Source organism: Erithacus rubecula (genome assembly GCF_903797595.1).
Source record: "Erithacus rubecula genome assembly, chromosome: 4".
Classification (NCBI taxonomy): Eukaryota; Metazoa; Chordata; class Aves; order Passeriformes; family Muscicapidae; genus Erithacus; species Erithacus rubecula.
The window spans coordinates 61,956,000-61,979,198 of record NC_136686.1 but is presented as its reverse complement, the minus strand read 5'-3'; the positions used below and the strand labels follow the sequence as shown (position 1 = coordinate 61,979,198).

The 23,199-nt window shown below is 42.7% G+C and overlaps 1 protein-coding gene across 1 annotated transcript in view; it reads left to right on the top strand.

Annotated features, from left to right (window-relative positions):
* The window catches only part of ELAPOR2 (endosome-lysosome associated apoptosis and autophagy regulator family member 2), a 91,532-nt gene that overhangs the window by 22,766 nt on the left and 45,567 nt on the right, over positions 1 to 23,199 (top strand). The window lies entirely within an intron of this gene.

Sequence of the window (23,199 nt, the reverse complement as noted above, 5' to 3'; positions counted from 1 at the left end):
TTATTTAGCATTTCCTTTGATAGGGGCATGTTTTAACTACCCTCAGCAACTGTGTGGTACTAAATGGTGCTGAACTGGCAGGCATAGGAAACTCTGAAGGAAAAGGAATAATTAATGGCATGGAGATATTTGGTTGCTACATGTGTAACTTAGTGACAAAGCATCCAATAAATTATTTTTACATCCTCAGTGCTAGCTTTATTTTTTCTTCAGTATTTTAAGTGCACACAGACACACACACAAGAGATAACATGAATCTCTCTTGTTTCTATGCAAGAGAAGGGGTTGGCCATATGCAGTGAATCCACTCAAGAGCAGACTTGCAGTGCATTGCTCAGAAAGAGACTGAGCCAAATTTGCCCAAATTTGCAATGGTAATCCAATTCTGTCTTACATCTCCTTTAAGGGCTGTTCCTGGACATGTAGGCAGATTTTTGTCTGCATGCATAATTGTTAATTTTGATTTTAAAAGGTCCATCTCTCCTGTAAGTGATTGAAGACAACACATAGTAGGGCATGCAACTCAGAAGAGAGAATGTAGATCCTGGCCCCTGATCTATCTACATCTTAGTTCTGAGGTTGGGCTGGATATGAAAATACTCAATATTTTGGGTTTAAATGATGGATCCACATGCTGGAGTGCTCTACAGTGTAACTGCAGGTGGAAATGTTCTCCCAGATAATTCAGTGTCTGCATGATAGCTAATATCTAGCAATAATTTAAAAAATTGCTTTCTAATGAGTCTTCAGAGGAGAATTATATTAACCAGTAAAAATTACTTCCAGTGAATAATTAAAGTATCTGTAGCAAAAATAATCTAAAAGATGTGATCAGTGGGAAGTAGAAACCTGTAAACAGGAAATTCTAAATAGACACAGGGATAAAGGGTGTCAGCATAACAGATGAAATTCAGCATAGTGACAAAGATCAGTTAGGTGACAAAAAGTGCTAGTCTGACTTGTGGTGGCTTTCCCTGAAGAAATAATAGAAGATACCAGTGATGAAGGGTGTAAATAAACAGCTTATGGAAAAGTTCAATTAAAATTCAAATTTTATTCAAACTCAATTCAAATTAAATTCAAAAGTTCAATTCAAATTCAAATAGATAGTAAGTGGTTGTAGTGGGGAGGGAAAATGTGGCATCAGTTTTATTCTCCTGTTTACGGCTTCTGAGCACTGAGTTGAAGCTGAGCTGTCTGGAATACCAACAGGATGAGATGAGGACATCTCACTGCTGACAGGATGAATGATTTGGGGTGCCTGGGGTTGCAGGGGGTGGCTCCTGGGCTCCTGGCTCCATCTCTGCATCCTGTGGTGGCAGCAGTGGAGGCTTTCCAAGGCGCTTCTTTTTCACTGGGGAGCGAAGGTGCAGTATAAAAATATTTTCCTGGGAAATTGGGGTGGATTTAGCATTTTAAAATTAAATACAGATACCCTAAGGAACAGCACTGGTGGAACTGCTGGCTTTAAAACCCCTTGCAAATGCAGGTAAGATGATTACAAAACAATCCTGACACAGCTTCTGACCCTTTCCTTGTGTCCTCGGAGCACCCATGAGAGACGCGGCGGATCCAGAGCCAGCAGCCCCTGTCCTGGCAGGAATGAGGTGTGCATCCCCTGTCCTGGCTGGGTGAGGTGTGCATCCCCTGTCCTGGCAGGAATGAGGTGTCCATCCCCTGTCCTGGCAGGAATGAGGTGTGCATCCCCTGTCCTGGCTGGGTGAGGTGTGCATCCCCTGTCCTGGCTGGAATGAGGTGTCCATCCCCTGTCCTGGCTGGAATGAGGTGTGCATCCCCTATCCTGGCTGGGTGAGGTGTGCATCCCCTATCCTGGCTGGGTGAGGTGTGCATCCCTGTCCTGGATGGAATGAGGTGTGCATCCCCTCTCCTGGCTGGAATGAGGTGTGCATCCCCTATCCTGGCTGGAATGAGATGTGCATCCCCTGTCTTGGCTGAGTGAGGTGTGCATCCATTTAGGAACAGCTCTGATGGCAACCCAGGCTGCTCAGGCTCTTGAGAGCTGAAGGTTTTGTCCCTTCCTGTCTTTGTCCCCTCCTGACTTTGTCTCCTCCTGACTTCCAGCTCCCAGCAGTGCCTGAAGCCAGAGGAACTTTAATGAGCCTGCTTCTCACAATAGCAGAGACTGAGGCCAATTACAGGTGGTGTTTGAGTTTCAGGATCATTAAATTAATCAGGAAAATGCAGCCTAGTTCCTGTGGGGACGTTGTGTTTTGTGGCTGATGAGACTGTGTTCTACCTGCTGCCTTTGTCCACTGCCCAGAAACAGCGAGAAAAGCTAAAAAAAAAAAAAAAAAAAGGAAAAAATATCCTTTTGAAAAAAGAACCAGCTTAATGTTCAGTATTGTATGATGAAAACAGCCCTGAATTTGTGATGTTCTATTGACTTCATGTAACCATGCTGCAATATTATCTGCATGTACCCCATTTACTCTATGAATGTATAACATGATTGTTGATATATTTCTAATGTATCCCTTACAGTTAAAACAACCCCCACTTCCTATTTGGCAGCAATGTCCTTGCCTTCTGCCTCCATCTTAGTTTTATTTCTTCCTTCTCCTTATAAACCTTTAATTTATCTCCTTTCCCTACTAGGCTTGTGCTTCTTCCCCTACTATAGCACAGGCAGTTTTAGAAATGGTTTTATGAACTGAATTTACAGAGAAAAAGAGCCAGCTCATGCAAGTCATCTGTACATAAAAGACCAATTAACCTTGAGAATCAATCCTGAAGGAAGCTGGGGAAGATTTCTGTTATTCATAAGCCTATGGTGATTTTTTCTTTTCCCCCTTTTCTTTGAAATATGCTATTGGATTAAGCTGTAAAGAAACTCCATTGACTTCAATGGTGCAAATGAAATTACATTTTGATACTGAGTTTGTCTCAGTAGTTTCCTTTGAAGAATGCATGTTCTAGGAAAATAGCACTGGGACAAGTTGTAACTTCAGTAAAGATATAACAGGGTGACTTTGGACCAAAGAAATTTCTTTTAATCAAGAGAGTTGTAGAAATCTTTGCAATTTACATTTTTCACAGTTTGTTCTCTGGAGCAGAAATTCAGTTCTGTGAAGTTGGATGTAAATGCACGAGGGGTCATTTTACAGAGCATTAGTGTAGATAGGAGTTATCAAAATAGAGCAAGTTGTTTGTTTAAAAAAAGAGAACATAGGCAGCAAAGATAAAGACAAATGTTGGCAACCAGTTCTGTTATGCTGAAGGATAACTTGATCATGCCAAAGATTTAAATGAAAAGTGGCTTCTAGATGTAGTGTGAAACCTTTATATTTATATTGAAGGTATGAAATGCACTGGAATGTCTCATTGCTTTCTTGGAACATGACATTCACAGAGCACTGCCTGTATTTTTTTTAATGTACAAATCTGGTGTATTTAGATACCCTTGATTTCAATAAACAAATGACTCTTGGTTTAGAGAACACTTCTCTCCAGTCTAAATAAGATCTCATGTCTGACATGCTACAAGTTGGGAATTGTATTGAATTTATAATTTTCCCTCTAACTTTTACAAGAGTTTATTAAAGTCAAGCTAAAGGAAGAAAATTATCATTTGGTTATTGAATCATACTTTGGAGTTAAAAAGAGATCATATTAAGGAAATTCAAGGAAGGAAACTCTTACTACTAACAGGAAACTGATAAGAAACCTCCAGTGAAGCCAAGTTGGCGTAGGAGCCTGGAAATTCATAGATATTTGCAAATTGCAATGTGGCAATCCTGAAAAGCATTGAAGTTGTCCTTGAAGTCGATAAGAAATGAGAAAGATTCTCTCCTCAGCTGAACTCCAGGACAATTTTTAGCTCTGAAGCAAATATTGTTGGGTTTTTATTTTAAAAAAAGTCTGAAACGCAAATCTCCTGGTGGAGGATGGATTCAAACTGTGCTGAAGGCAGGGGAAGTTTTTCCTCTGAATTCATGGGTTTCTTTAACTGCTCTGTGTCCTTCCCTCTCATCCATTTCTCACTTAGAGCCTGTGCTCTTGCTTCTGTTTTAGCTTCTTCACAATGAAAACACAGAGCTGCTCTTTTTATAGTTGGCTTGGCAACAGTGTCATAGGATGCTGTAAGACTAAATACATTAAAGATGTGAGGATGTATATGCAGCTCCAGTCTATATTAAAACTCTTTCTCAGCCTGTGCTTGATGTCTAATCATGCTGTGTATAAATGCACACGTGGCTAAACAAAGGAGTGGGGTTGGATGATAGACCTGAAGATTTTTATAATTTGGATAACATAAAAATACAGTGACATCAGCAAAGGCCATGTTGTTATTAAACCTTTTCAACAGGGCATTTCAGAGGTGGTGAATGGCAATGGAGCTTTCTCTCCTTCTCTTGCCTCAGCTGTGATTCCCCTTGGAGCTCATTCCTGCCCCACAGGGATTTCCTCTGGGGTGAGGTGGGGCCAGATGTGTCTCAGTCATCTCTTTTAAAATAGTTTTTTCTGTGTGGAGAATTTTCCTTCCAAAAGAGACTTTTCCTTCCCTCATTTAATTTCTTTATCCACACTAGATTTATTGGTTCACAGAGTGAGGGTCCTGCTGTCAGCTTTGCTCTGCTCAGTTTGGCTTCTTGGGACTCAGAAATGTGGCAAATGCAGCCAGACAGAAAAACCAAAGCATGAGTCTCCAGCAAAGCAGGGGACACTTCAGAAACAAATAACACGTTTTATCACATAGTTTTTCTGCTGACTGATCATATTACATCTTTATTCTCAACAATTGATGGGAGTACCAAATGGCAGGAGGACTTTGTGGATCAAATCCCAGATACCCTTTCAGAGCTTCATTCTTTAAAGGCTGCAGCTTTATTACTCTGTGGAAGTGAGGATTATATGGTTTGGTCCTGAGTAAGGCTTTTTTTGTTTTCCTGCTTGAAACTAGTTGAAAGATAGTCACTGATTTGGTGGATTTGGATGGTGGCCCTTTTCTGAGTCAGTCAAAAGCTGAACTTCACTAGAACCAGCTGTTTCTCTGCTCAGCAAAGCTCAGAACAAGCACACTCCAGTTCAATATAGAAGTCAAGCTTCATTTTTAAAACAAAAATGAAAAAGAAATCTGAAAAAGATGAAGCTAGATCCTAAGAGTTTGTGTACTTGGAGGTTAAAGTATTCTGTACCATTTGAGTGAAAAATTGGATCATCTATATATAAAATTACTAGTGAGAATATGTGGGACATAAAGATTTTCTGAAATGGTTCCATTTGAAAGTTTACAATAATGTGGTCACTTTCCACAAAATTTCTCAGGAAACATGCTTTTCCAGAGAGCAATTTTCCAACCAGAAACTCCCAGTCAGTTCCTGTCCATAAGTACTGATCTTACTGAGCCAGAGCCTCTGCCATGGTGTAAGGCCAGATGAGTTCCTCCTGGATGAGAAATTTGCCCTGCTGTGGTCTGGAGCATTTTGGCAGCAACAAGAGCTTTGGGGGATCCTGGGGCCCTGGGACAGCATCTTCCAGAGATTCCCCATCATTGTATCCCTGCTTCAGTAGGGGGACAGCAGGGGATCTGTATATCCTGGATGTGTTTATGGGGTAAGATGTTCTTTAGGGGTGAACATTTCTCTGGTAGACGCTCATTTCCTCCTTTCCTAAGTTTAAAAATAGGATTTTTTACCTCTAGATTTCCTCCTGCTTCTATTCCCAGAACAATTTATTTTCTGTCTTTTCATGCATAGCCTCTTAGCTTAAAGCTTACAAATGTCCTGTGTTTGTGCTGAATATAATCTGTTTAATAGAGAATGATTGCCTGAGGCTACAGATCTTAACCAAGCATTAGGCAGATCTAATTCAGCTGTGCTGCTTATTGGTCTGCAAAAGCCAGTTTGGTTTTTTTTATTATTATTTCCCCTTTCCTGGCTACATAAATCTTCAGAGAATCCTTAGTCATGTGTTAAAGCTTGCTTGGCCTGAGGAGTTAATCCTTTCTAAGACAAGCCTTTTCTCTCACAAGTGTGGGTATTCATGGAAGCTTGCTGTAAATCCAGGAGAGTTTTCTTCAGAAACTCTTGATCTTTGCTAAGGAAAGCACATTATTCACCTAAGGAAGAGACCACCAAAGCCACCCTCTTTAGCATTTTCCTTATATATCATAATTTAGACTAATCTCTGCCTTAACTATAGACATGTAAATTGTTTAATTGCTGAAAATTTGTTTCTTTCTCTAAGGCAAGGAGCACAGATTCCCCTGCTCAATCTTTCTGCAGCAGCACCCCAACCTGAGCTCCAAGGGCTAAGAACTACTGTGTGTTCTGTGATTTTTAGTAGGGTTTGAGATACCAGTAAATCTGTGCCTCCCTTTCTTCCTTTCCTAAATTCTGCTTATGAAATTTTTTTTTTTAGCTGTTTGGGCTCACATTCCTTTCCATGAACTTACTCTGCTTTATCAGGACTTTAGGGGGAGCCTGTGCCTGAATGTGATCATAAAAGAGCTTTTTCCCCCCCTTATTATGAAAGTGAAATGGTTATGTGAACTGAAATATTAAATAATGAGACAATTTTAAAAAATTGTGCGAGATCCTCTTAGGTAAAAAGACAAACTTTACTTGTGAGTCCTAGAAAACCCTAGTGCTTTTATGATTACTGAATTGTATTAGAAATTTTCCTGTCCAAGCCACCCAGCTAGGGCTGCACTAAATCCTTGAGCTCTAGACACAAGGAATTACACTGCAAACACTCCAGTTGTCCTGGGGAGTCTGAATAATTCTACAGTCCTCTGTGACCCCAAATACATTCCTGTATTTGCCCATCTTCCCTTTCAGCTCTGCATGCAGCCTCACAGGTCACCTTCCCCAGGAAGTGAAGATCAGTTAAGCTTGGCTTTCCTAAGCAAGTTATTCTCTGTTTGTTGCTAATTAGCAGCAGAGATTTAGGTGTTCAGTTGCTAGTCCATGTTCTGCACCACATGGGGTATCTTCAGATGATTTACCACTGTGGGAGTTCTGTTACTGCCCAGGACCAAGGTGGATGAAGGATCTATGAGAGGAAACCCAAAATCACCTAAATCATGGCCAGCTGTGCCTTGCAGGCTGCAGATTTTCACCACTAACCCAGAGGTGGGACCTTGTTTGGCAAAGAGTTTCCCATGGGCAAAAAAAACCCTGAAAAGCTGTTTTTCTGCTTTTGTCTACCATCACCTAACATGATGCAGTGTATGGTTTGGGTAGCATGTGTTTATGGAAGAAAAAGGTAATTAGAAGTTGATTGTGTGCCTGGTAGCATCATCTGCACCATTTTTCCTTCTTTAAAAGCCTCTCTGGGGAAGTGAATGGCCCCATGCAAACAGCTGGTGGTCAGCTACATCATTACTATTCCAAAATACTGAGAATTATTCTCTGTGCAAGGTGTGAGAATGATGTTTAATGGTCCAGTTACACTCACTGCTGTCTACAAAATGTAGGTCCTGGCTCTTCAGAGTGTTTTTCTTCTTGGGATCAGTGAGAGCTGGTGTACAGCTCCTGGCAGCAGAGGGGCTGCAGGCAGGACCAACCACTGGTGCTTATAAATTGCTTCTGGGCAGCAGATGATGAGGATGGGAATTGTCTGTGTGTCTGCAGCGTGCTGGGTTTCACAGTTGCACAGCTGTAGTGAATGGCAGAAAGAAAAAGGTGCCAGGATGTGCAGCATTCTCCTCCAGTGTGCTTTTATCACTGGTCCCAGGCAATGAACAATATTTTCTCTGCGAGTGGGATGAGGACATCTCCCACCCTGCTGCACTGGTAAGGTTTGGTGAGGCACCTCCCACACCCACAAGAAGGTTGTTCTTGGTTGCACCTTTGTGATTTGCCCTGTCAGGTTGTGCCTCTTCACCAGGTACCTGAAAGTGCTTCCTGGCATTAAACACAGAGATAATCCTGGGATTACACCTTCCTCCTTCCCTCTGCACCCACCTCTGCTATCCATGGCCCTTTGGTCTCCACGAGGAGGACATGACCCCTCACCCCTCATTCATTTCACACCCAGCAAGCAGCTGTGTTGCTCTGCCAGCATGGGAAAAACATTTCAGAGCTTCTCCCCTGACCTGGCTTCTGCTGCTTGCTGCTGGCCCTGCCCTTCCTCAGATGTATTTTTGTCATAAGGGCCAATTAAATTGCTAAAGCCATCATTTGTCTGCCCACGTGACTCCCAAGCACCTTACATTTTGCTGTGTAATAACACAGAGCACCTGCTTTTTTTTTTTTTTTATTTTTTTTAGGCTGTCTCTGTGAATCACTGTAATGTATTTTCACAGTGAAAGGGATTTGGAATTAAAGTAGCCTGAATTGTGGCTATTGATTTAGCCCCCCTTTCAGTTTGACACTGTGTTTTTAACAAAGAAATGCTGGCCAATCAGTTCATATCGTGCTGAATCATTGTTCAAGGGTGTTTTTTATTTTAATATCCTTGGATGGTGGAGTGATGGCACTGGTGCTCCAGGGACAACTCAGCCCCAAAGGGATCAGTCACTCCTGGGTTTAATTTTGTCCTGCTTTTCTGCAGCATCATAGAGTAAAAAAAACAAAACAAAAACAAAAACCAAAAAGCAAAGCAAACTCCCAAGCTCGGGCAGATGGCCTGTGCTGGTAATCCTTCATGGTAATGGCTCCTGACAGAGCAGCTGTGGCTCACTGCTTCTCAGGGCTTTCCATCAGAGAGAACAGTTTTCCTGGGATATGAAACTTGGCTGTAGCAGTTTATTTCACTTGGGCATCTCTTGCAGAAAAGGACAACACAGAAGAGGGAATGACTTTTTTGGAAAGGGAAGCAACCTCGCTCCTGTTGAGATAACCTGCCAACATGTGACTTTTTGCTTAACACTTGTGCTTGTATATTTTTAAAAATATGTTTCTGCCTTTAAATTGGAAAGATTTGCAGAGGCTGGAAGTAAAAGCCTACAGAAGCAAAACAGCTTAAAATGGTCACAGATCTTCACAAGAGACTGACAGGAAGGCAGTCGTGAGTTAGGGAGTCTGGCACTGCTCATTGGGGATTTGATTAATTCCTTCTCTTTATGGATTCCATGGATGTAAAGGCAATACTTCTGCAGGAAATCCCCAGGATTCTTCACTGGGGGTTTCCTGCAGACCCCCCCAGGTAATTTCCTTCAGGAAATCTCCAGAATGTCTCGCTGACCTTGCCCTCTCTTGTGTTGGATTTTCCAGTGCTGCTGGAGGTGTCAGGTGGGTGGAGGGGCTGCAACTGAGATTTGCTGCCTCTGGTTCTGTGCCTGTCTCTATGTGTGTGAAATACTCAGCCACTGGTGGAAGATTCATAATTATTTCTCTGTGCCTGGTGGTGCATAGTTGTATATTGATTTGCTGTAGTTGAGATGAGCAGGCAATTATGATGTTTCATTACAAACATTGAATTATGGCATTAGGCAGCCAGTTGTTTGGTGTGTGACAGGTTGTGAATAAATATGATAGGACACTGCAGGGAGATAGGCATGTGGAAGATATGTTGGGATGGCAACATGTCAGGGATGTTTTATCCCTGGAGTCTCCCTGAGTGCTGCAGAAGACCCTTAACCACAATCAATGTGAATTATCTCTGCACTGGGTGTTACAATTAATTAATGTGGAGGGTCTCCATCTGATGTGATAAAGCTTTGGCTGGGTTCTGTGGGCTGTGCTGTGGTTGTATTCTGAGTCCTGACTAAATCTGACATTTGCAGTATTTCAAATGAGGGAAAATGTCCATTGGGTTGGTTTTGTGCCTTTTTATTTTATTTTTTTTTTCCTTATAAGCAGATGTTATTCTGGATGGGATTTGCAGTCTTACATCAATGTTGAGCCTTGCTTAAAACTTAAGAGCTTACAAAGTATGCTGTGGTCAGTGGTGGGAGGAACTGTGGGAACCTGTGTCAGCACTAGCCTGAGAAATGCAGAATTCACAGTATTTGGAAATTAGCTGATTTATCTGTTCAATGCCTTTCAGGGTTTGGGGTTTTTTTTGTTTTGTTTTTTTTTTTTGTTTGTTTGTTTGTTTTGGGGTTTTTTTTGGTTTTTTTTGGGTTTTTTTGTTTTGTTTGTTTTGGCTTTTTTTTTTGTTTGTTTTTGTTTTTGTTTTTGTTTTTTTACCTTGACTACATTAACCTGGCTGGCTCTGTGAGCTGGCTGTCACAAGGTGGGTGATGTTGGTGGCCTGGCACAGCAGCTCACACTGGTTCCTTCAGAGGGGAAGCCTGTGTGCTCACTAAAGGCACATTGAGCAGCACTACCTGCCCAATTGACTGCAGAACCCCCTGACTCTGTGTGATGAGCTTTCCTTGGCAAGAAAACAGATGGATTATCAAGAAAGCTTTGCAGAATGATAAAAGTGGGGCTAAATATTCCTATTTTGTTGCTTTCTGCTCTGCAGAAGTGCTGTTTGGAATTGGCATGGCAAGGGCTGCTGCAAGATTTCCTCCCACAGTGAAAGCAGCTCCCCTCCAGCAGTCCCTTAGGCAGGATCAACACTACAGATTTAGAAAGCCCTTAACAAAGAGTTTGATCCAGCCTTTTGACCCTCAGGAGACCTGCATTTGATTTTCTTCTGTGCAACTTGCCACAGCACTTGGGGCATGATTCCAAGTTGGTGAAGAGCCCAGCTGCTGTTGTAACAGGTGCCTGGATAGCAGCAAAGCTCTTTTGTACCTTTTACAAATAAGGACCTAAATGTCCTGGCTCTGAATTGCTGGATTTTTTTATAGACTTGATTTCAGATCTTAGATCTAGAGCTGAGAAGAGCAGTTCAGAGCAGGTATGGACATCAGGGCTGTTCTCACCCATTTCACTGGGTGTCACCACTACCTCAGAATTTCAAATTTCCCACTTAGATAGGCATATGAACCCCTGCAGACAGATCCTGCTTTGGACATGAATCTGCAGCAAGCTTAGTGAATGTCAGCTGGTTCAGAGCTCGTGTGCTGAACTTGCAGCATGCTGAGAAAACTTTTCCTTAATGGAGACTGACTTGAGTAGGGAGTAGTCTTCCCTCACACACTGGCCTCAGGTGATGCTTCAGCTTTGGGGACAGGCATTGGTTTATTCTGTTCTCATAATTCAGTCTTGCTTTATATTTTGCCTTTGGTGCTTTTGGTTGGTTCTTGTGCATTTTGATGTCAGGGTGTGCAGCTCCCTCCCCAGCTGCATGGCAGGGATGTGGAGCCTGACTGTGGATCTGTGTTGGAGCAGAGCAGTGAGCCTGAGCCTTCTGTTCTGTAAATCCCTGATTATTTACTCCCTTACAATGAAACTCTGATAAACTCAGAGGGTCATGTGCAAATCCTGCAGCCCCAGGGACAAATATGACCCCTCTTTTCCTCTGTGTGCCCTCCAGCCCAGGCAGCCCTTTCTGTGCTCTGTCGTGGTGCTCAGCACTGTCCTGTTTCTATTTCTTGTTTCTATTTTCAGCCTCAGTTGATTGAACTTCTGTTTGCTGGGTTTTGGCTCCATTTCTCCACACTACCTGAGAAGGAGCTGGGGGAGCAAACAGCTTTCCTGAGCTATTGTTCCTGCCTGGGCCAGGTCCAAGCAGTTTGACCACCCCATGCAGCCACCCTGAGGGTTGGCCAAGGGGACTGGGACAAGAGGGGAGTCTGGCATCTGCTCCTGGCTGGAAGGATCAGCCTGAGCTGGCTTGGCAAGGACACAAGGAAAATTCTCATTGGAATCTCTGATGTCATTAGAGAGGGAAGAGGGCTGTCATTGCCCCGGGAAAAGGGTTGTAAATTGTGTTTCCTGCTCTGCTTGCTGAAGGGTATTTCCATCCAAATCTTTTGTGACCTTTTCCCCTGTGAGTTCTGCATGGAAATAGAAATAATGAAAGGGGAGAATGCAATTGTGTGGAGTTTGTGGGGAAATATTACTGCAGTTGTTTTAGCTGGAGCTTTAGGTGACAGCCCTTAAAGGAAAGGTTTGTCATGTGGGTCTGTATGCCTTTATGCTTTGTCTCAAGTTCTATCTGTTCCTGCTGTATTTCTGGGGCATCTGTGTCCCATCTGCACTGCAATGACCTGCTCTTGTCTCAGGCCAGGTTAGGGTTGTCTGCTGGCAACTGCTCTGATTCAGAGCAGCATGTGCTTTTCCTGAAGTGTGGTTTTTATTTTAGCAGAGCCACAGATTCATCTCCAGCAGCTGAGATGAAGCACTGAAGCACTCATGGTGCTGTGAATGGGCAGTTTCATTGCCCCCATGATGGGTTTCCCTCTCAGTGTCCATTGGGATATTTTCTATCCAGCTCCAGATGCTTGTTTCCTTGCTCCTGACAATCCCTTGTGGCTGGTCTGAACCTGTGTAGAAGTTAATTGGAGTGGAGCTTGTGTATTTGCACATTTTTTGGGGTGCTGCAGACACAGAGGCTGCAGGAGAGACCATGAGGCTGGAGGAGCTCTGGGTGAGGAGAATAGATTTGTAATCAACAGAAAGGAACAGATGGCTTTAGTTGTAATGCCTATATTTATATTTGATGTTAATATTCCTCCCAGAGCACCAGCACTTCAGTGATACAACACAACTTAAAAGCATCTGGGGAGGGAGGGGATAAAATAAACAGGTTTTTTGAATCCCATGAGGAAACCCAGCCATGGATTTAGCCACAAGGTTTCAGTGGGTGTTACCAGGCAGGGAAGGCAGAAGTTAGCTACAATCTTCCTTCAGAGCACTGTGGGCATTGCCTTGATGTGCCCTGAGGAGCCATGGTGGGACCTGGAAGGGAGCAGTGTTTGTGCCCAGTGCTCCACCTGCAGCAAGGGTGTCATGAAAGGAGCTTTTTCTCAGGGCAGTTTTTGGTTCAAATATGGGGAAAGACATCGAGCCCCTGCTCTGTCATCCTTGCCATCCATGTCCTGGTGAGGTCAATCCCATCCTTGTATCATCTTCTCTTGCTTCTCCAGGGTGGGATTTACTGGTGTCCTTGGAATTGTGAACTGATTCATTCTGTGAGTGCAATTAGTCGCCACCTGCACACAGGTGGAAGGTGAAAGTTAATTCTGCAGCACCTAATTGTCTGTCATTGCTGTAAGGGTTGGAGAGCAGAGACAAGATGTTTTGGTTCTGGCTGCCCCATCAGGGGGTCTCATGGAGCAATGGTCAGATACCCCAGACTTCACCCAGAACCTGTGTGTTGCTTTAACAGCCTTTTGTCATTCTGTTAAAAGATAAACAAGAAGCTGGAGTCTCTGTGGGTGTAAATCAGTGTGGCTCTGCAGGCAGCAGAGTTGCACCAAATTTTATCAGCCAAGGGGAGATGGAGCCTGTGGGTTAAATGATGGCAGAATTATCCTTGTGTGAGTTACTGTGTGTACATAGAAAAATGCAGAAGCAGGTGTGTACGTGCCCACACACTCATTAACGGTGACTGGTTTTTTTTATTTGTCTGTATTAAGTGCACCTTGGAGGCTTTACCTAGACAAGAGTCATAAATGAAATGTCATCAGATTGTTAACACATCCCTGACTTGTTAACAAATAATCTCATGTAGAAAAGCCAATTGAAAGACATGCTGAGCAATATTTCTCCAGGTCCCCTGGCATGTGCATACATTAGAAATCCATGTGATACAAAGCACAGGACAAAAATGATTGATAGCAGGTTACAGTGCTCTTCATTACAATGAATTAATTGATCACATCTAGCAGATTTTCCTCCCAGTGGAATAGCTGGATATTGGACATGTCTCTCTCATTTCTCTTCTATCCTCTCTGTTGGAATCATGCCAGACAGTTTTATACCATCATTTAAATTTATTTGTGACCTGAGAAAGTTGTGTTGCCCTTGAGACAGTTAACTTTTTAACTTTCAGGCAAAAGCTTTGGTGGTATTTTAGGGGATACAGGGATGGATGTTATAAAAAATTTTCTGATGAGGTGGAACTCCTCAATCCAGTCCTGGCAGCTGATTACACCTGAGAGTTGTATTGAAATATTTTTACTGATGCTTGAACTGCTCTTATTTGACTAGGATCCTATTGTAAATCAAACATACTCCAAAGATATTAACCAGCACTGTTTTTGATAGTCCTGAGCAGTGGAACTCAAAAACAAGTGCTTGCAGGGAATATCCCTTCATCTTAAGATGGGATTTCTTGTGACAGGTAATGACAGGGATGGGAGGGAGCTCAAGTGGGAAACTTCTGCTGTTTTCTGTGCCATACTATTTCACACCTTATTCCCTCTTTCTGGTAGGTGCTTTTGGTGACTCTTATATGTGGAATGACCTTCTAGAGACAGAGAGCAGGTTATGAACCTGCTGTTTTTACAAGCTCCCTCCTGGTAGAAGTATCTTTGTTGCACTTGTAACTGGCCTATTACAGAGTCTTAGGTGTAAAGAAAGTGCTCCAAGCTTTCTATTTCCCTGAAGCCATGCAGACAGTGGGCAAAATACTGTGGAATTGCATTAGTAAATTAATTTTTTTATTTTTTGTGGTTTTCCCCTTTGTCTGTGGATAAGGCAATATTATCTGTTTAAGGACCCAGCTTCTGGATTGCACTCCTGACCTGTCTCAGTATTTGGCATTAGATAAGACAATACAATAATTTGCAGAGTAATGTATCATCTCCAGCTGTGCCAAATGAGATTATATTTGTAAGGCAGGTGAGTGAAGACTTCTCTGAGACTCCACAAGCAAGCCAGCAGTTGATGAAGTAGGATTTACACCTCTGGCCCATGACAACCTGTCTGTGCATTGTAAAAGAGACCCAACTCTGTTTGCCAAAGGATTTGATGTCTCCTGCTGTTTTTACAAGGTGCCATTTGCTACATCCATCTCACGCTTTATCTGAGATGGGTTACAGCCCCCACTCCCCATCTCCAAATCACCCAAGTCAAGTTATAGGGGAATGATGGAGCAGGATGGGAGGTTTAACTCCTCCTTTCTCCTTTAGGAAAAGAATATTTAATCTTAAGATACAATGCAAACATGTATCATCATGTCTGAATTTCTTCCTGATGGCTTTCCTGCAAATTGGTTTTTGTGAAGTGGAGATAGGAGGTTTTGAAACAGGAATCAGCATTTCACCAAAGGTGCAGCTAAAGCACAAAGCTTATTCTCACAACTCTCAATTTTCTGTGGTCTGACTGGCATTAAAAAGTCTCTCTTTGATGAAGATTTGTAAGGCTTTGTTGCTAAGAACCAGAATATGCATTTGGAAGTTCTATTGAGTGGCTTTAGAGATGTGTATCCCTAGAGACTGTGTTAATTTCCATATTCATTAAAATGTTCTGTGCTGCCTGAGAGACCCAAACCCTTGAATAATACAGCTATGGAAGCTGGGAAAGGAGACATCAGGATCAAGGAGTACTTTTGCCATCAATTTAATCCAGTCTAAGTCTGTGTGACCAATAGGTCAGTCCTATTCCTGGCTGAAATTGCTTTTCTTACTCTGTCCATCTTTCTGCCTTGGCCACTCCTTCCTGTGTCCACAGCAGTGCTGACACAGTGTGCAGGGAGCTGTTCTGCTGAAAACTAGGAGAAAAAATGGCTTTATGATGGATCAGGTTCTTTTTAGATGTAGTGCTGACACAAGGAAAAGAAAAATGTGATTTAGGGCAGGCAAACTGCTCAATACTTCTTATTAGCTTATTAAGCCATCACTGGAGATGCCTCTGCAAATACAATTTGTCTGGCTGAAAATAATCTTTTCAAGGACCATTTTGTGCCTTCCTGTAGAATTCTCTCTTTGGTCACTCTTCCATGAAATTCAATGGGATTATTTTTAAAGGGAGAAAGGTTTTTGCCTTCTCTAGGGCTTCACTTGCAAGGATGGCAATGATCATTACCTGTTATTTAAACAACATTAGGGTGATGAGTACATGAGCTGGTTAACTGTGGCTCATCCTGTTGTCCTTTGAAGTGAATGGATATCTTTTATTGACTTAACTGGGCAACAGATAAGGCCCCAGGTAGAAGAGACAGTATTTCACTAGAGGCTACTTGTTTCTGCAGGTTGCAAAAAAAAAAAATAAACCCAGACACTTTCAAAGATGGCTGGGTTGGGCTGCACCTAGCTTTTTTTGTGAAATGTTAAATAAAAGAAAAATAAATTTCTCGTAGTCAAAGGGCTTCTGGCTGACCTGACCTTTTCAGACTAAAAATGGTCCCTGAAAGGAAAAATAAGATAATGATAATAAAAACTCTCCTAGCCATTACTAGACTGCTGCTGAAAGGGATTTGGCAAAGGCTGAAGAAGTGTCAGAGTGAGAGAGCAGCATCTTTGCTGGAAGATGACAGTCTCTGACCTGTCAGGTGCCCTGTGAGGCTGGAGAGATCTCCACTGATACCAGCCAGAGTGAGGGTGCCTGACAGCCAAGAGAACTGTTCAGGACACAGCCCTGTAGATTCTTGCAGTTGAGGTTGTGTTGCATAGGAATGCACTGTGCTCAAGAAACTGTCTTCAGTGAATCATGTAATAAATATATATAAATGTGTAGCATAGTAAATGCAATTTCTTGGAGGGATGCAGCCAGCCTTTGGGGCCAGCCATGCTCTATGAATCTCTTTATATGCTGAAATGATATATTTTGGGCTGTGCTTTCAAGAAATAAACCCTTCACCCCCAGGTATTTCTCCCAGCTCTTCTGCTCAGCTCTCTTTCTGATGATATCTGCTTCATTAGCTGCCTGATGAATGGTCTGAGTACATTAGCATCATTTTATTGAGCCAATAACTGTGAGCTTCACCCTGCAGAGCTGGGCAGTATCCCTCACTGGGAGGTTTCTAAAAGGTTAGGCAAATTCTGTCAGGAATGGTTTAGGTGTGGGGGGCAAGAACATGGACTAAATGGCTTCTGAAATGCCCTTCTAACCCTACAATCTCTTAATTTTAAACCCTGCTATAGTAATAGCTATGACAAGCATCTCTGGGAGGCTCAGTTGGAAGCTGTTCAGAGGCTGCACCATGCTGCTCATGGCTCTCTGAACTTCCCATCATTCTGCAGACATCTGTCCACTGTAGGTCACTCTGGCTCACTGGACATTCATTCTAACACATATGGGTTAGAATTCTGGTTTACATTTAAATAGGTTGTATAAAAACCTAGTTAAATGTCATTTATTCTGATTCCTTGCAAATATTGATGCTATATTTTTGCTGAATTCTGGCTTTCATTCAGTAAACCTCTTCAGTTCATCTTTAATTTGCAGATTGCTTTGGCAGTATTCCAACCTCAGCTTCTGGTGGTCGAAACCTGGTGCTTGAATTAGATTCAAGATGCAAATAGCCTGATTTTGAGAAAGTCTGAATATATGCAGCTGCCTTGTGAAGGTCTAAGTAATGCAATTAGGGCTGAGATTCTTACTGCCAAAACAGCCTCAAACGAATTAGGAGTCCAGAAAAGAGAAACGTGGCAGAACACACATAAATGTCTTTAGGAGTTTGGGGATTTAGGAATAATTGAAAGCCTGGCTCATATTTTCCACTGAAAATCACTGATATAAGTAATTTCAAAGGAGATTAAAGAGGAATGTGGTCATACTGGGGAGAAGTGTAGAGCTGGGCATTAGGTCTGCAGGAGTGATGTGACAGCCCTGCTGACACAAGGCTCTGTTGCTTTCTTGTGGGCTGGGGTGGCAGGAGCAGAGGGGCAGCAGGGATATTTGACGTAGAATTACAAACAATGAGCGTGGTGAAAGATGAGGAAGGGCTAGAAGCTCAAAACTAACAAGAAATGGGAACTTGCTTCTCCTTTTCAAAGCCTGAATTAGAAGTGATTGATAAGCAGCCCTTGAGAGCTCTGGAGCAGTCTCCAAGTGTTGACAGCATAGTCCCTGAGTGTGCTGATGCTGTGGATGCCAGACATGGAAACAGCCACACAGGGAGAATGCCATGTCTCTGCAGCTGCTGTCTTTTGGGGTGACGTTTCTTGGCATAGCAGGGAGTGAAAATGTTGACTCATTTTCATTGAGATTAGTCTGGGGGAATCACAGTAGTGCTCAGTGAGGTTGGGTTCCCTTCTTATCTCTGCCTGTAGCCATTCATTCCTTAAACGAGGCTTTTATTTGTGAGGAGGGTTGAGGGTTTTCTAATAAATACACAGCTAATCCCTATTGTACATGTAAATATAGACAGCACAGAGGTCTGTAAAGATTATGGATGCCTCTTTTGGCAAGCAGTATCTTTTAATAGCATTGTGTGCAGTTAATCGGGTTAAGCAAAGTATCAGGGGAACAAGAAGTCCACGTTCAGAGTAGGAGTAAGTGTCAGACCTCTTGAGACCTGTTGGTTAGTAATATTGGCCAGGTAGTATAGAAGAAGTTTTTATTTCTTTTTGTTTGCTCGTTTTTTAATTTTGCTCAGTGATGTCTGTGGTTGGAAAACAAGAAAAGCAGAGCAAGCTGTTAAATTGCAGGAGGCTTTTGCTATTGTGTTTCATAACAGATATGGTAGATGTTCTTTGGTCCTGGGCTCCATCCATGCCCAGACTGAGTGTTCAGTTCCTTGGGAACTGGTTGTAAGGGCTGTGCCCTCTCTGCTCTTTGGTTCTAATTAAGTGGAAGGAGTGCAAGGCATCTCCCATCTGCGTGAAAGGTAGGAATGAAGAAATTGGTGCAGAAAAATAGGAAAGGCACTGAAGAAGGTATTGCTCTAAGTCATGGAGGAAGCTCATTGCTACAGGGGCTGTCTGGAAGAGAGCTCTCCAGTCACGGAGAAGAAAACAATACTTCCAGAGTTTCAGAAATGTCCTGAAATAGGCATTTACTTTAAGATAGAAAATCTGTGCCCTGGAAGTGCCTGTGTCAGTCAACTGTTGTGGAGGTGTTCTGGTTTGAAGGACAGGTGCCTGCCAATAAAGGCAGAAGCTTCTCTTTGAAATGGAGAATGTAAACCCCCTCCCTCCAAATTATTATTATAATTTTGAAATTAAGGGGCTCTCAGGCAAAGATATGGGAATTAGGAATAACAGTTTTATACCATGAAAATTAAAATAGAAATACAGTATTACGAAGAACAATCCCAGAACACTGACACAGTCAGAATACAACCTGACACCCTGTCAATCAGTCAGAGTATTGGCAGCAGTCCCATTCAATGGTGGCTGCATCCTCCTGCAGTGGCAGATGTGGTTCAGCTGGAGCAGTGCTCCTGGAGAAGGATGCAGTTTTCCTCTGAAGGCCCAGTTTTCCTCGGGAATCCAGTGGAAAGACGGTAACTCATTGTCAAAAAATCTCAGTTTTTATCTAGGTAGGAAAGGCTTGGCTCCTCCCCCTGGCTGGAGCATCTCCCAGTGGGATGATGTAATTTTATCAGTCATGCAGTGGGACTGAATGGGCCAGCAGCAGATGATATCTTCCTGGAGGGAGTATGGTTGTGGAAAAGATAAAGATGACAGCCCCACCTGGTTTTAAAGATGGCCCATTAGCAGATAATATGTGCCATGGAGATAAGAATCACTGCCCCATCTGGCTTCAACAGATGATGATAGAATCCACATTTCTGGCCACATACTGTATTGCAACCCAAGACAGGAGGACTGTGAGTTGCTCAGATGGAGGAATGCTCAGATGTAGAGGTCTGGGAACATCTAACATTCCATGGCCTGGGGAGCTGGGCAAGGAGGGCCACTTGGTGCCACTTGGAGTGAGGACCAGAACTGTGTGAGGTGGGGGCAGTGGAGCTGCAGGGGACACAGGCTGGGACGTGCCTTGTTGAAGTGTTGCTCAGCCATCTCCTGGTGGGCTGGGAGTTGGGGAAGGGCTGAGGGCAGGGGGGTGGGTGCCCCAGGCAGCCAGGAGATCTGCACAGGATGTGTGTGGGGTTCCAGGCCCACACCATCGATCCCATATCGATGGGTTTTGAGCATAGGATGCTGGAAAAATTCTGCCGTGTTTTCCTGCCCCTGGCAGAGCTGTGACCAGTGCACCATCTCTTTGACGTCATGTGTGTGCACAAGGGCTTCTTTCTGTGCAGGGTGTCCTTCAGAGAGAGCGTGTGGAGGTCAGAGAGTTTCTCATTACAGCTTTGCATGGTACTGCTGATGTGATTTCACTAATTCTCCAAGAACAATAAAGCAAAATTCAGCACAGGGTGAAGCAAATGCAGCTGCCTATTTTTGGTAGCATTTTTCAGGTTACTATTAACCTTTCATTTGAAATTTAATGCTGAGGACTACACATTGATCCTGAGCAGTTTCTTGGAACAGCATCAATTTTCCATTTAGAAAATTGCATTTTTTCCAACCTTAACCCTATGTGGGATGTTGTTAATTTTTTACTGAGAGACACTTTCCAATGGAAGCTTCCTTTTTGGGTCTGAAATTCAAACTGGTTTTGCCAAATTTGCCTAGGAATTATGATCAATATAATAGGAAATGCTGTAGGAAATTATAGCTGAACTGGAGGAGGGACATATTTTGAAGATGAAGGCCAAGTGCAGAAAAGTAATAAAAGAGAGTCAGAATTACAATTAAAATTAAAACAGGCCAGTGGCCAAATGTAAAGATACTGTATGAGTGGATGATAGTGAGAAAAAACATTGAAAGCAAAGCCAGAGTAGTAGCTGGCAACAGATAACATCTGGCAATGGATTTGCCATGAAATTCACTTCAGAGAACTGGTGGGTGAAGAAATTTTTCTGTCATGGGTTTGGAAGCAAACAATCTTTAATGCTCCTTTCAATATAAGCCACTCTATGACTGTGTGAGGAAATCCCAACATGATGGCATTTTTCCATGAGAAACAAAGGTGTTGTATGTGTCCCATGGTGCTGAGGTGGCTCCATGGTCAGCCTTCTATATTTGGAGTTCAAATTCCTGAGGCAGATTAGAAGTGCTGAGCCTGGTAAGCAGCATTAATGGGCAATTAATGGGCATTAATGGGCAATTTCCAGTGCCTGCAAGCATTGTGTGTGAGGGAAGCTCTGTTAATTTGAAGTGTCCTCTGTACAGTCACCAGATAAACAGCTGTGACCATAGAGGTGTTTTCAGACATAAAGCTGAGTTGAAAGTCAGATAGAAAACCAAAGAAAAAAACCCCACAAGCTGAGCATAGCATAGGGAAAATAATGGAAAGATGCCACACAAAACTCTTGTGCTGTACAAACTTTTTGAGTCTTGTGACTCCTCTGTGGACCCAGCTGCACACAGGAATGGGGTGATCAGAGGGAATGACATGTTGGATCCATCTCTCCAGAAACCTCACCTGACTGGCTAAAGCTGGAGAGGTTTCCATGGAGGGATGGAAACTTGACTCATCTGCCTGAACATGGAAGGAAAGCAGAAGACTTTTACTCTTTATAATTTTTGTTGGTGTCCTGAATTTTGAATCCCTGTTGATAGTTGACAGTTATGCAGCCTTTAGAGGGGATGTTTCTGCACTGCATGGTGTGCCCCTACAGCTGCCCCACTTTTGGGACCTGCTTTGGCTGCAGAGGGATTGCATTGCTGGCTCAACTAAAGTATGCTTTGAGAGGGTGGCTATGAGAGGGACCTGGATTGTGGACACCAAACTGCTCTCTGCAATTTTTTAAAATCTTATATTAAATAGAAAATGGATCTGAAAGTAAGTCAGAGCCAGAGCATTTAATATCCTTTTCTTTGATTCACTCCAGTCTTGCATATTTAATTTAATAGATACATTTTTTTCTTATGTCATATGAGCTAGGAGATTAACCTATTACATTTGTGTATTCTGGTTGCCTTATAGGAAGATTTCCTAACAAGATGATTCAGGACAATTTTTTAAGGTATGCCTGAAAGATTGCATAATGAGATGAAAGGGGGAAAATACATATTATAGTTGAGTATATTTGTAGAGTTGGCAGTGTGTTATAACATATTTCATGTGTTCATCTGGGTTTGGTTTTTTTGAGACAAATAGTTTTCCTTTCCACTGTGCTGTGAGTTATGTTTCTAAACCATTAATTGAGCTAGAAAGATAATTATTCAGCCATGAAAATATTAATTCCAGAGAAATCAGATGATTATTTGCACCTGGATGCAAAATAGCAAGGGTTTTAATGATGTTTAGGTAGAGCTTTATTAACATCTGAATATCTCTGGAGGACTATGGTAACAGTAGAAGTATTAAACTCAGTATTGTTTGTTTTTCTGCAAGTAAATGAGGAGAATTGCAGGTCTTCTCCATGTGAGTCATCCGAATATTTGCAGGAATTAACTAATCTATATCAGATTATCGGATTATTATTATATCATAGATCAACTCCTATCCACCTGATCCCCCTTCTTCTTCCCCATCATGTACAATGTCAGGTGCAAGGGAAGGAACAGGAGAAGATTGCCCCAAAATAATCCCTGTGTGCAGAGAGTATCTCCTCCTAGGGTGGTGGAATTTGGGCCTGATGTCTGCAGACATTGCAGGAAGGATTTCTGCTGTCTCTTGGGTGGGGTTTGCTGTAGTGAGACTGAGCTGTAGCAGCTAAGGAGCTCTTGTGCTTGTGCCTTGGGCTGCAGACACAGCCACTGCCTTCCCTCCTGGCTCATGGCCAGTCCTGCCTGGAGAAGACAGATGGATTGGAAGGAGCCCACCAGACTTTAGGGATTAGCACACCAGGCTGCCCCAAAGCATGGTACCCTGCTTTTTGGTGGTACTTTTATGGACCAGGAACGGATGTGCAGTGTTGGATGCTCTCCTCTGAGAAAATGGAGAAGACTCCATCCAAGTTAAGTGGCTGGTTTCCCTCTAGCCAGTGGGGAGAAATAAGTGTTCTAGGATGTGTTATCTCCTTGTCCCCTCTGCAATAGCTGTCTAAACCAGGCACATGAGCAATGTCTTACCTTATGATTAACTGCAGAGGGAGCTGGAGGTGGCTTTGCCCATATGGGACCATTGCCAGGGCATGTCATTTGAACATGGGGCTGTTCCCTCTGAAGAAGGTTATTCACCATTTCTGCAAGCTCCACCCTACCTGGTTGAAAAATGAGGTGTTGCTGAAGTTTATTTTAATCGTAAACTTCCGGACTATGAGTTTGAAAACAGAGCTGTAAACACAAAACTAAAAATGTAATTAAATGTGAGTCTAGATTTTATGTGGGATCCAAATCAATACTATTAATAAGACAAATAGCTAATATTCTTTCCTAGCTAATGCTAGGAAATTTCTTATTCTTTTTTACTGAGTCTGCCCAGGGCTTATCTTGGCCACAGAGACCCTGGGACTGATCTGCCCTCACACCATCATTCTGCTTTGGGGTACTCCTCAGAGCTGATGCTGGATGAGATTTTCAGAGCTATCCCAATACTGGGTTTA